A 13,653-nucleotide genomic window follows, 5' to 3' on the forward strand; every position below is an offset into this window, starting at 1 on the left:
CGAGGTACAGCATGTGGCGAAGGGAGCAGCCACTGTATCACTTCATGACTACGCACAAGTCTCAGATGTTTGCACCAAAGAAAAAGTGACCACAACCCCCTCAACTGCGGACAGTGTCTTCGAGAAAATAGATATTGACCGAGAGTTTTCATCTCTGCAGAAAGACCAGATTGTGGACTTGATCAAGGAATTCGCAGAGTGTTTTTCCTCTTCATCGAAAGTCGGACGTACTCCTGTAGCAAAGCGCCTCATTGTAATAGAAGGGCAGATTAGACCAGTATGTCAGCATCCATACTGAGTAGCTCCGAAAGAAAGGAGGCGGCAAAGAAGCAAGTGCAGGAGATGCTCGACGACGATGTCATACAGCCCTCCAAAAGCCCAAGGGCATCGCCGGTAGTTCTGGGGAAGAAGAACGACAACACCAGGCGGTTCTCTGTTGATTAGAGAAAACTCAACCTCGTCATGAAGCGAGACCTGTAACCACTCCCACGAGTCGACGATACGTTGGATAAACTGCGCAATGCTCACTTTTTTTCATCGTTGGACCTAAAGAGGGGGTACTGGCAAATAGAAGTCAACGAACGAGATCGTGAAAAGACGGCGTTTGTGACACCCGACGGACTCTATGAGTTCAATGTACTCCAATTTGATTTGTGTTCTGCTCCCGCTACCTTCCAGAGGATGATGGACACTGTGCTGTCCGGCCTCAAATGGCAGTCATGCCTTGTCTATCTTGATGACGTAAAAATTTTTTCCACAACGTTCGAGCAGCACGTACAGAGATTGAGAACGGTACTGGACGCTTTTCGTATGGCTGCACTTACAATCAAACCCGAAGAGTGCTACTTTGGATTCCGGAGCTTTGGTTCCTTGGGCACATTGTCAGTTCTCACGGTGTCCGCCCAGACTCTGATAAGATCACTGCGGTCCGTGGACTACGTTCCTACGTCCTCCGCAACAACGTTTTCTACAAGAGAAACTTTCAACACACCGGTGAAACGTTCCTACTGCTGATATCATCATCATCACTGCGAGTGGAAATTTTAGAAGTATGTCATGATGACCCATCCACAGGTCGCTTGGGCATTAGTAGGACTTTGGCAAAAGTCCTGCTATGATATTACTGGCCAAGTCGAAGTACCGCGAGTTTTCGTCCGTTGTCTACGTTCCTACGTCCTCCGCAACAACGTTCTCTACAAGAGAAACTTTCAACACACCGGTGAGACGTTCCTACTGCTGATACCATCATCACTGTGAGCGGAAATTTTAGAAGCGTGTCATGATGACCCATCGGCTGGTCAATTGGGCATTAGTAAGACTTTGGTAAGAATCCACCAGAGATATTACTGGCCAAAATTGGTGGATTCAGTCCAGCATTACGTAAGGTCATGCCGAGAATGCCAAAGACGCAAAGTACCACCCCTAAAGCCAGCAGGTCTTTTGAAAACGATAGAGCCCCCGAAAGTCCCGTTTGGGCAAGTCGGAATAGAATTTCCCCAGGCCAAGAGACAAAAAAGCTATGCAACGTTTCCTGGGGCTTTGTGCCTACTAGAGGCGCTTCGTTGAAAACTTCTCCAAGATTGCGGAATCACTGACAGGGCTTACGAAGGAAGGTGTGCCATTCATCTGGCACCAAGAGCAAGAAGATGCCTTCTTTTAGTTACGACGGGGTTTGCAGTCACCTCCCATACTCGCTCAATTTGATGAAGATGCCAAAACAGACATTCTTACGGACGCCAGCAACGTTGGCCTCGGGGCTATTCTTGTTCAGTGGTAGAACGGGGAAGAAAAAGTTATTGCTTATGCAAGCCGCACTCTGTCGAAAGCTGAGTATAATTATTCAGCTACGGAAAAGGAATGTCTCGCAGTTGTATGGGCCATCAGTGAGATCCGTCCATATTTATACGGTAGACCCTTCCGAGCCATCAGTGACCATTATTCATTGTGCTGGCTTGCGAACCTCACGGATCCTTCCGGAAGACTTGCTAGATGGAGCCTGCGTCTACAAGAATCACGGTAGTCTACAAGTCTGGCCACAAGCACAATGCTGTGGATTGCTTGTCACGAGCACCAGTCCAGACCTCGTCTCCTGAGCAAGAACAAGACTCCGCATTTCTTAGAGCTGTGAATGTGTCGGAGATGGGTCATGATCAGCGAATGGACCCGGAATCACTTCTGCTCATTCAATACTTAGAGGGGCAGCAAGTCGAAGTACCGAGAGTTTTCGTCCGTGGACTACGTTCCTACGTCCTCCGCAACAACGTTCTCTACAAGAGAAGCTTTCAACACACCGGTGAAACGTTCCTACTGCTGATACCATCATCACTGCGAGCGGAAATTTTAGAAGCGTGTCATGATGACCCATCGGCAGGTCACTTAAGCATTAGTAGCATTTTAGCAAGAATCCGCCAGAGAAATTACTGGCCAAAATTGGTGGATTCAGTACAGCATTACGTAAGATCATGCCGAGAATGCCAAAGACGCAAAGTACCACCCCTAAAGCCAGCAGGTCTTTTGAAACCATAGAGCCACCGAAAGTCCCGTTTGAGCAAGTCGGAATGAATTTGCTAGGACCATTTCCTATGTCATCGTTTGGGAAGCGCTGGATAGTTCTAGCAACCGACAACATGACACGGTATGCCGAGACCCCATCTCTCACAAAAAGAACGGCAAATGAAGTGGCTCCGTTTTTTGTGACCCAGATAGTGTTGCGACATGGCTCACCTTAAGTCCTTACAACTGACAAAGGAACTGCGTTCATTATCAGGCTAGTATAGTCTGTCATGAAACTAACGCACACCGACCACAGAAGAACTACCGCGTACCATCCACAAACTAACGGGTTAACAGAAAGGCTGAACAGGACGCTTGCTGACATGATCGCGATGTATGTGGACGTCGAGCATCGGACTTGTGACACCATATTATCGTATGCTACATTTGCATACAATACCGCAGTACAAGAGATAACCCACTTCACTCCATTTCAACTTGTTTATGGTCGGACAGTAATAATGACATTAGAAGCGATGCTGCCTGTCAATAGCACGAATGAAGAGGACCCTGACATAAGCGAATAAGTAGAAAGGGCAGAAGAGGCGCGACAACTAGCACGGAACCGCATCAATCAACAGCAGGATGTCGACGCGCACCGTTACAATCTAAGACGAAAGGACGTTCAGTACTCCCCTGGAGACCAAGTGTGGGTCTGCACGCCTTTACGTGCACGTGGCCTATCAGAAAAGCTTATGCGGCGCTATTTTGGCCCTTACGGGGTTTTTCGTCAGCTAGGCCTATTAAACTACCAAGTGATCCTTGAAGGTCAAGTATGCACAACACATCGCAGGAATCTCCCGGAAGTTGTACATGTAGTACGGATGAAACCGTATTACGACAGGAACTGAACAAGTGAACTGACTCACGTAGTCTAACGCAAGGACAAGTCCTATTATTTAGGAACTGTCAGCTGGCTCTACGCATCGGGGCGATGCGTGCTAAGAGGGGGACTAAGGCCACAGCTCGGCCATCGCAGAAGACGCGTGCCACAATTCGTGTTCGTAAAAGCTGCCACACAAGTAGCAAGAAAGCCGCGCCATGGAACGCCGTCCTGCACGCGCCACGATGCTACGCCACGGGACTGGCACGAGACTTGAGGGGTAGATGAAGAGACCGACGAGATTGGAATCAGCGAGCAAGAGACAATTTGGCTGACCATTTTTAGTTTTGAGTTTACGGGCAGAAGTTCGCCCTAAATAAAGAGCTTATATAGTACCAGGTGCTACAATTATTCATAACAATATGATAATGCGCGTACTATAGAAGGAGTGTTGCGCAAGTTTCTGCAGAGATATCCGAAAGATTGAGAGGCTTTCGACGAGACAGCTGCTATATGCGTAGTCCAGGATAGATCCGATGTAAGGCGAACGCCTAAATATTTGTAAGATGATGTAGCTGACACAACGGCGTCATTAATCTTATAGTGAAATGCTAAATTGGTATGCCTTCGAGTGAACGAGAATAACTTGCATTTAGAGGCGTTAAAGGACATCTGCCAAGTTTCGCACCACCGAAAGGTTAAGCCAAGGTCATTTTGGAGAGTGGTAGGATCATTAAAACATTTAATGTTGCGGTATAAGGCGCAATTGTCAGCGAACGAAGAAGTCAGAAAAGCTTTAGAGAGCATGCAAAGAGGCAAAGCTGCTGGTGAGGATCAGGTAACATCTGATCTGCTGAAAGATAGAGGTCAGATTGTGTTAGAAAAACGAGCCACCCTGTTTACGAGGTGTCTCCTGACGGAAAGATTACCAGAGTCTTGGAAGAACGCTAACATCATCCTAATACATAAGAAAGGAGATGACAAGGACTTGAAGGATTACAGGCCGATTAGCTTATTCTCTGTAGTATACAAGCTATTTACAAAAGTAATTGCCTACAGAGTAAAGAAAACATTAGAATTCAATCAACCAAAGGAACAAGCAGGATTTCAAACAGGCTACTCAACAATCGACCACATGCATACTATCAATCAGGTAATAGAGATATGGTCACAATATAACCAATCACTATACATAGGCTTCATAGATTACGAGACTGCGTTTGATTCAGTTGAAATATCAGCAGTCATGCTGACACTGTGGAATGGAGGTGTCAATGAAGCATATATAAACATCCTGGAAGAAATGTACAGGGGATCAACTGCTACCACAACGCTTCTTAAAGAAGGCAACAGAATACCAATCAAGAAGAGTGTAAGGCAGGGGAATACAATCTCCCCAATGCTATTTACCGCATGTTTACAGGAGGTTTTCAGAAGCCTAGAATGAGAACAGTTAGGAATAAGGGTTAAAGGAGATTACCTTAGTAACCTGTGCTTCGCCGATGACTTTGTATTGCTGAGTAACTAAGAAGACAAGTTGCAAGTCATGATTATGGAGTTATACAAGGAGAGCAGAAAGGTGGGTCTTAAAATTAATCTGTAGAAGACTAAAGTAATGTACAACAACCTCGAAAACAGTGGCGCTTTGAGATAGATAATAGTCCACCTAAAGTTATGAGAGACTATGTATACTTAGGGCAGGTAATAACCACGGAGCCGAACCACGAGATATAAGTAACTAGAAGAATAAGAATGGGGTGGTGTACATTCGGCCAGCACTCTCAAATAATGACAGGTAGATTGCCTCTATCCCTCAAGAGGAAGATATATAACAGCTGTATCTTGTCGGTATTTAGCTACGGAGCAGAAACCTGGAGACTTACAAAGACAGTTCAGCTTAAATTGAAGACGACGCAGCGAGCAATAGAAAAAAAATGGTAGGCGTAACCTTAAGAAAAATAAGAGAACAGAGTGGATTAGGGAACAAAGGGGGGTTGCATATAATAGTTAGAATTAAGAAGAGGAAATGGACATGGGCCGGGCATGTAGCACATAGACAGGATAACCGCAGGTCATTAGGGTAACTGACAGGATTCCCAGAGAAGGCAAGATAGTTAAGGGGAGACAGGTTAGGTGGGCAGATGAGGTTAACAAGTTTGCGCGTATACATTGGCAGCAGCAAGGACAAGACCGAGTTAACTGGCATGGGAGAGGCCTTTGTCCTGCAGTGGACGCAGTCAGGCTGATGATGATAATAATGACTTTAACGAGCTCATTGAATCGGGAAGACCTCGCTTGTTCACTCGATACAAGACCAGAAAATCAAGATGTGCCACACGTACACCAGCCATTGCGTACACTGGCTGCCCACTACGACCTTCCAGGGCCCATTATCTCGCTTTCACTACAAACACTACAAATTGCGTGGCCTAAGAACAAGTGAAAGCCTCGAGCCACAATTTTAAGAGTGTATGAGCGAAGCGCAGCAGCTCCCATCAAAAACGAGTCGTACAGAGCTAGGCAAGTTTACAAGAGATAAAATATTGTCACGTAAGAGTGAGGGTAGCCCGAAGACAGGAGACCGGGAGGTTAGTAGAAGTAGAAGGAGATTCGTTTATTTGGCGGACTTGCGCCCACTAAAGGAACAACAGACATACCGGCTTAGCGGGAGGCGAACAGCGCGCTCGACTGCCGTCGCGTAACAGAAAATGTCCCACTGGAACGCAAGGCGCGTTCGACGGCCGTCGGGTAACAGAAATGTCCCACTGGAACGCAAGGCGCGTTCGACGGCCGTCGGGTAACAGAAAATGTCCCACTGGAACGCAAGGCGCGTTCACCGTTTGAGATACAGTTTCCGTAGCGTCTGGCGCTATCTCGTTATCAACGAATGATGAGTCGCGGTATCGGCATGCGCAACACTATCCGCAACAACACCTCGCGGCATTGCTCCCCTCCTCAACGTAAGCATCGACCCGATGCTTTGTTTAAAATAAAACCAAAACAAAAGGACAGCCTGTGCGGAAGTAATTGGCAAATAAGCACGAATCACGCACACATAAACAAAACAAGAGATGCAAACAGGGAGCCTCCTTTAGCACGCATGATAGGGCTTCAAACGGGCGACGTGTACCACTACTTGTCGTGCGCGGCGTCGTTGGGATGAGCTAGCCCCATCAGGGACTACTTCATAGTCCACTTCACCCACTTGACGGATGACTTTGTATGGGCCGAAATAACGGCGCGTGAGTTTTTCGCTTAATCCTCGGCGGCGAACGGGCGTCCAAACCCAGACTTTGTCACCTGGCCTGTATGTTAAATCGCGTCTCCACAGGTTGTAGCGTCTTGCGTCGTTTCACTGTTGGTCTTTTATGCGCAGACGAGCAAGCTGCCGGGCTTCTTCTGCGCGCTGAAGGTAGGCGGCCACGTCTAGGTTGTTTTCATCGGTGACATTAGGCAGCATGGCGTCCAGGGTAGTAACGGCAGCCCTCCCATGGACGACATTAAGTGGTGTCATTTTAGTGGTCTCCTGCACCGCGGTGTTGTAGGCGAAGACCACGTAAGGCAGAATTAATTTCCAGGTCTTGTGTTCTGTGTCCACGTGCATAGCGAGCATATCGGCAATGGTCTTGTTCAAGCGTTCCGTGAGACCATTTGTCTGCGGATAGTACGCAGTTGTTCTTCGAAGATCTGTATGACTGTAATGTAAGATTGCCTGAGTAAGATCAGCCGTAAACGCTGTTCCCCTGTCTGTTATTAGTACCTCAGGTGCGCCATGACGGAGGAGAATTGATTCGACAAAAAATTTGGCAACTTCTACGGCTGTGCCGTTCGGGAGGGCCTTAGCTTCAGCGTATCGGGTAAGGTAATCAGTGGCCACTATGATCCACTTGTTACCGGATGTTGATGTAGGGAATGGTCCAAGCAGGTCCATACCAATCTGTTGGAATGGTCTCGACGGGGGTTCAATTGGCTTGAGAAATCCAGCTGGTTTTGTTGGAGGTCTCTTCCGGCGCTGACATTCGCGGCAACTCTTGACGTACCGCGCAACATCTGAGGAGAGGTGGGGCCAGTAGTATCGTTCTTGAATTCTGTGGAGTGTGCGTGTAAAACCGAGGTGGCCTGCAGTGGGTTCGTCATGTAACGCTTGTAAAATTTCTACTCTGAGGCTGCTTGGGACGACAAGAAGGCAAGCTGCCTTATTCGGTGCGAAGTTCTTTTTACCTACCACCCCGTTTTGCACACAGAAGGAGGATATCCCACGCTTGAACAGTGCAGGTGCCCCGCCATGGTGGTCTAGTGGCTAAGGTACTCGGCTGCTGACCCGCAGGTCGCGGGATCAAATCCCGGCTGTGGCGGCTGCATTTCCGATGGAGGCGGAAATGTTGTAGGCCCGTGTGCTCAGATTTGGGTGCACGTTAAAGAACCCCAGGTGGTCAAAATTTCCGGAGCCCTCCACTACGGCGTCTCTCATAATCATATAGTGGTTTTGGGACGTTAAACCCCACAAATCAATCAATCAACAGTGCAGGTGGTATGGAGGCCTTTCCTTCGATGTAGTTGATCAATTGTTGTAGGATCGGGTCTGAGCGCTGCTGTAATGCAAAGGTGCTGCTGCTGATAGGCCCAAGAAAGGCATCGTCGTCTTCATGGCTTGGTGGTGCGCCGACAGGGGCTCTTGAGAGGCAGTCTGCGTCGGAGTGCTTACGACCAGATGTGTAGACTACCTTCTCGTCAAACTCCTGAAGCCGTAGGCTCCATCGAGCGAGGCGGCCAGAAGGGTCTTTCAAACTGGCCAACCAGCACAACGCATGATGGTCCGTTACGACCTTGAAGGGTCTGCCATATAAGTATGGGCGGAATTTCGAGGTGGCCCATACTATCGCAAGACACTCCTTCTCAGACGTGGAATAGTTCACTTCCTCTTTCGACAGTGAGCGGCTTGTATACGTGATGACGCGCTCGCAGCCCTTGTGCTTCTGAACTAGAACGGCACCTAAGCCGATGCTGCTGGCGTCTCTATGTATCTCAGTTTCGGCATTTTCATCAAAGTGACCCAGCACAGGCGGAGACTGTAAACGTTGTTGAAGTTCTTTGAATGCCTCACGTTGCTCAGCTTTCCATTCGAAAGGGGCGTCCGACTTGGTGAGCTGGGTCAAAGGGGCAGCAATGTGTGAGAAGTTCTTGACGAAGCGTCGGTAATAGGCGCACAGTCCTAAGAATCGGCGCACTGCTCTCTTATCTTGCGGCTGAGGAAACTGTGCGATAGCGGCTGTCTTCTCGGGATCTGGTCTTACGCCATCTTTGCTTTTAACATGGCCAAGGAACTGTAGTTCTTCATAGGCAAAATGGCATTTTTCTTGCTTCAGTGTCAGTCCTGATGACTTAATTGCGTCCAGTACCGTCCGGAGGTGGTCGCTCAGGTGGTCGCTGAAGTTGGAGGCGAAGACGACCACATCGTCCAGTTATACGAGACATATTTGCCACTTGAGACCTGCCAGTACTGTGTCCATTAGACACTGGAAGGTTGCTGGAGCGGAACAAAGTCCAAATGGCATCACTTTGAACTCATACAATCCATCCGGCGTGATGAAGGCGGTCTTTCCTCGGTCTCTTTCATCAACCTGAATTTGCCAATACCCTGTCTTCAGATCAATGGACGAGAAGTACCTTGCATCACTAAGACGATCTAGGGTATCGTCGATCCTTGGTAAAGGGTACACGTCCTTCTTGGTTACACTATTCAACCGTCGGTAATCGACGCAAAACCGAAGACTTCCGTCTTTCTTTTTGACAAGGACGACTGGTGCCGCCCATGGGCTTTTCGATGGCTGAATTACATCGTCGTGTAACATTCCCTCAACTTGCTCTCGGATGGCCTGACGTTCACGTGCCGACACACGATAAGGGCTTTGATGGAGAGGGCGGATGTCTTCTTGTGTTATGATTCGATGCTTTGCCAAAGAAGTGTGTCGGACCTGTGAAGAAGTGACGAAACAGTCGTCATAACGTCGAAGGACGTTCTGGAGCAGTTGCTGCTTGCATTGAGGCAAGGAAGGGTTAATGTCGAATGACAGCTGCGAGTTGTGAGTCTGTGGAGTGATAGTCGCTGGATTCGAGAGAGCGAGGGTGTCACTGACTTCCGCGATTTCATCGAGAAAAGCAATGGTCGTGCCTTTGGCCAGGTGACGGTGACGGCCAGGTGAAAATGTCCCACTGGGACATTTTCTGTTACCCGATGGCAGTCGAGCGCGCTCTTCGCCTCCCGCTAAGCCGGTGTGTCTGTTGTTGGAACGCAAGGCGCGTTCGACGGCCGTCGGGTAACAGAAATGTCCCACTGGAAGGCAAGACGCGTTCGACGGCCGTCGGGTAACAGAAAATGTGCCACTGGAACGCAAGGCGCGTTCACCATCCGAGATACAGTCACCGTAGCGTCTGGCGCTATGTCGTTATCAACGAATGGTCGACGTGCGGGCCATGATCTTCGCAGATGAGTCACGGTATCGGCATGCGCAACACTATCCGCAATACACCTCGCGGCAATATTATTATATTGCTGCGGCCCACAATGGATGAATGGATTGATGTGGCTGTACCCTTCAGATCGGGCAGCTAGATTTATCACAACTAGATTTATCTTTTTTCCCTTTAAATAGTTAAGTTGAGGACTACTACTTTGTAGTAAAGGATTTAATTTTCACCTATGCCTTGACTTTAGCCACCAACCAGATAACCTCCTTTAGTTTATTCTACTCGCTTAAAGTCTATTTTGCCCTCCCTGTCGCTAAACTTCAGTGCTTTGAAAAACTCCGCGCCATCATCCTGAACTATAGGGTGAAGCGCTTTACTGAACATTATCAAGTGTTCGGTAGTTTCCTCCTCCTCTCCACATGCACTGCATACCGTGTCTACGCCTTCGTATTTGGCCCAATATGTCTTGGTTCACAGTACTTCCATCCTGGCCTCAAACAGTGGAAAACTACCCCGAGTATTCTCACAGATCCTCTCCTTGGCGATTTCCTGCTTAAAAGTTTGATAGATCTCTAGTGCGGACTTTTTAATCATGCATTTTCTGCACATGCCAGTCTTCGTCTCCTCCACTTTCTTCTTAACCGATAGTTCTTTTTGGTTTGGCCACCTGCTGTTTTATAAGTATTTACCACTCAATTTCCTAGTTCCCTTCCTCCATTTTGTATCGATATTCTTCATGTACAAGTAGCTCAAAACCTTCCTAGCCCAACGCTCCTCCCCCATGTCTCTCAATCGCTTCTCAAGTTTTATCTTGCTGCTAGCTTCCCTGCCCTCAAATGAAGTCCATCCCATATCAGCTTGTACTCCTTGATTTGGTGTATTCTCGTGAGCTCCTAATCAAGCCTACCTATTCCACATTGCTTAATTTCTAATCTTGCTTGAACTGCTGATCTCATGCACAAAACCACATTGCCGAACATGAGACCAGGAACAATGACCCCTTTCCAAATTCCTCTCACAATATCATACCTATTATAATTCCACAGTGCCCTATATTTCATCACTCCTGCATTTCTGTTACCTTTATTCGTCACGTATATTTCGTGTTCCCTTAGGTACTTGGTCCCATTGCTTATCCATACGCCCAGATATTTGTATTTATCTGTTATCTCTAGTGTGACCTCCTGTATTCTAAGCTCACTACCTTCGTTATCATTAAAAATCATGACTGCTGATTTTTCCTTACTGAATATGAAACCTAACCTATCTCGCTCATTACTGCAGATCTCCGTCATTCTCTGCAAATATTCCTTGTTGTCAGCCATTAGCACTATATCATCTGTGTACATTAATGCTGGTAGTGCCTGATCAATGAGTTTTCCTTGTTTGACGAAAGAGAGGTTGGAGCCAAGTCCACTTCCCTCTACTTTGGCCTTGAATCCTTGTAAGTACATCATGAATAACAAGGACACAAAGAACACCCCTGCCCAAGCCCCTGTATCACCTCTGTGGGCTTGGAAAACAGTTTTTCCCACTTTTCAACTACCTTGTTACTTTTATTAATTTCCTCTGAAAGATTAGTGACCCTATCTTTCTCACCTAGTGTGTCCAGTATTCGTCGCAAGTTCTCTTGAATCACGCTATCGTACGCTCCCTTGATATCCAGAAATGCTAGCCTCAGGGACCTTTTCTGCTATTTTGATGCACTCATTTCAGTCATTGAGAACAGATTGTCTTCCAACCTCCTGTGTTTTTGAAACCCATTCAGCAGTTGTCCCAGCACCCCCTCATCCTCTATCCTTGCCCGCAGTCTTTCCTTTATAATCTGCATCGCCATACTGTAGACCACTGATGTCACTATTATAAGACGGTAGTTGCTTATGTCAGCTATGTCCGCCTTGCTTATGTAAGCTTTGTCAACACATGACAGACTGCCGAGAGAAAAACAGGTGAAGCAAACGGGGGCACCATGAAAAACACAAAGCCAGCGATTAGAGCGTAGAAGGGTCCTGGTGGTGGGGGACTCTAACGTGGCCGGGGTTAGGGATGGCGTCTTCAAAACAGTGAAGAAAGGTGGGAGAGTGAGGGTGGAGGTCCAGTCAGGGAAGGGCATGGTGGATGCACTGGCAAAGGCTCAGGAGGTTGTAGAGGAGAGTGTGGAGGGCGAAAATATCGTCATTTATCAGGCTGGGCTCAATGATGTGTTTAAGGTCAAGGATCATAACCTTGAAAGACGGTTAATGGATGGGATGCGTAAGCTCCGAGAAGCCTCCGGGAGTGTGCATGTGACCGCATGCACAGTCCCAGAGGTCTGGGGGCAGTCTCGCGGAATTGAAAAGAGGCCAACTGTGTAATCAGGGGTATGAGCCGGCAACTTGGATACAGCGTAATGAAGGTGAACCAAGACGTGAATGAGCCCTGCGCTCGCCCCTTTGCACAGGATGGCATTCACTACAGTGGTGCGACGGGCTGGAGGGTTGGTGATAGGATGGATCGTCAAGCCACAATTTTTTTAGGGGGGCCCAGAGCTCTAAGGCCAACAGTGTAGCCGAAGATGGTTCTAAAGGGGCACAAATATTCGAGTCACACGGAGTCCATGGGAGAAAAAAATCAATGTAAGCACAAGGGCCAAGCTTAGTCAGACATAGTCTATATTAACATGCAGGGTGGAAGGAATAGGTTAAAGTGGGAAGAGATAGAAGAGCAGTTGAGGCAGGAGGAACTGATGGTATATGGGGTGTGAGACACATCTTCGGGACATGGAACAACCTCCTAACAATTCGGAATACTGTTGGAAACATTGTAATAGAACAGAAGGCAGCAGAAAGGGGGGTGGTATATGGGCATTCATTCTTAAAAGTTCAGACTGGCAAAGGGTCAAGCAGGAGTGCAAGGAATATTTATGGCTAAAAGGGAAAGTGGTAGAGCAAATGACACTCCTTGGTTTCGTGTGCTTGTGGACGGGAGCAAAAGCCAGAGAGGAAAACCAGGCAATGGTAGAGTGTATATAAAATGACATACAGGAGTTAGGAGGAGGGTGCGAGATAATTATACTGGGAGATATGAATACGCACATAGAAGATATAGATCGGTATACCGACCCGACAGGCAAAATCATCATGGATATGTGTGAAAGGCTTGATTGATCATTTCCAACAGTACCGAGAAGTGTGAAGGGCAAAGGGAAGTAGGAAGGCTGCAGTCGAAGATAAATTACGCACTGATGTCACAAAGGATGTATGATAAGCTCAGGGGAATGCACATAGATGAAGGTTGCTCCAGAAGTCTGGGTAGATATCACAAACGTATCAAGCTAAGTTCTGGAAGATCTGTGAAAGTAGGAAGAAGACAAGATGAGCAACTACATGCCAATTTTCATTCAGAAAGGCAAATAGAAATTGCTACTAAACAAATTGAGAAAGTAATCACTGAGGATAATAAAATAGTGTGGACATACACAAACCTAATTAGGCTGTTAGACCTAGAGCTTGCTAAGGCCTGTGACAAGTCACCCTGGAAAAGAAGACACAAGCCCAAGAGTTGGTGGCATGAGGAAATTAAGAGAGCCATAGCAAAACGTCAAGAAGCCTCTAGGGAACACAGACATGCTAAGCAGCGGGGTGAACCGACAGACGATGTTGAAAGAAAATGGGACATCTTTCTTAGCTCTAGAAGAGAAGCATCCCTCCTGATCACTGGAAAGATTAGAAGAAAGGGTGCTCAGTGGCTGGCAGAAGTACATAAAAAGGACAGAAAGGCAGCTGCGAAGTTTTGGAACCATCTGAACTCCCTATGAAAAGAAACAAGTC

This window comes from Rhipicephalus microplus, unplaced genomic scaffold, assembly GCF_043290135.1.
Source record: "Rhipicephalus microplus isolate Deutch F79 unplaced genomic scaffold, USDA_Rmic scaffold_31, whole genome shotgun sequence".
Taxonomy (NCBI): Eukaryota; Metazoa; Arthropoda; class Arachnida; order Ixodida; family Ixodidae; genus Rhipicephalus; species Rhipicephalus microplus.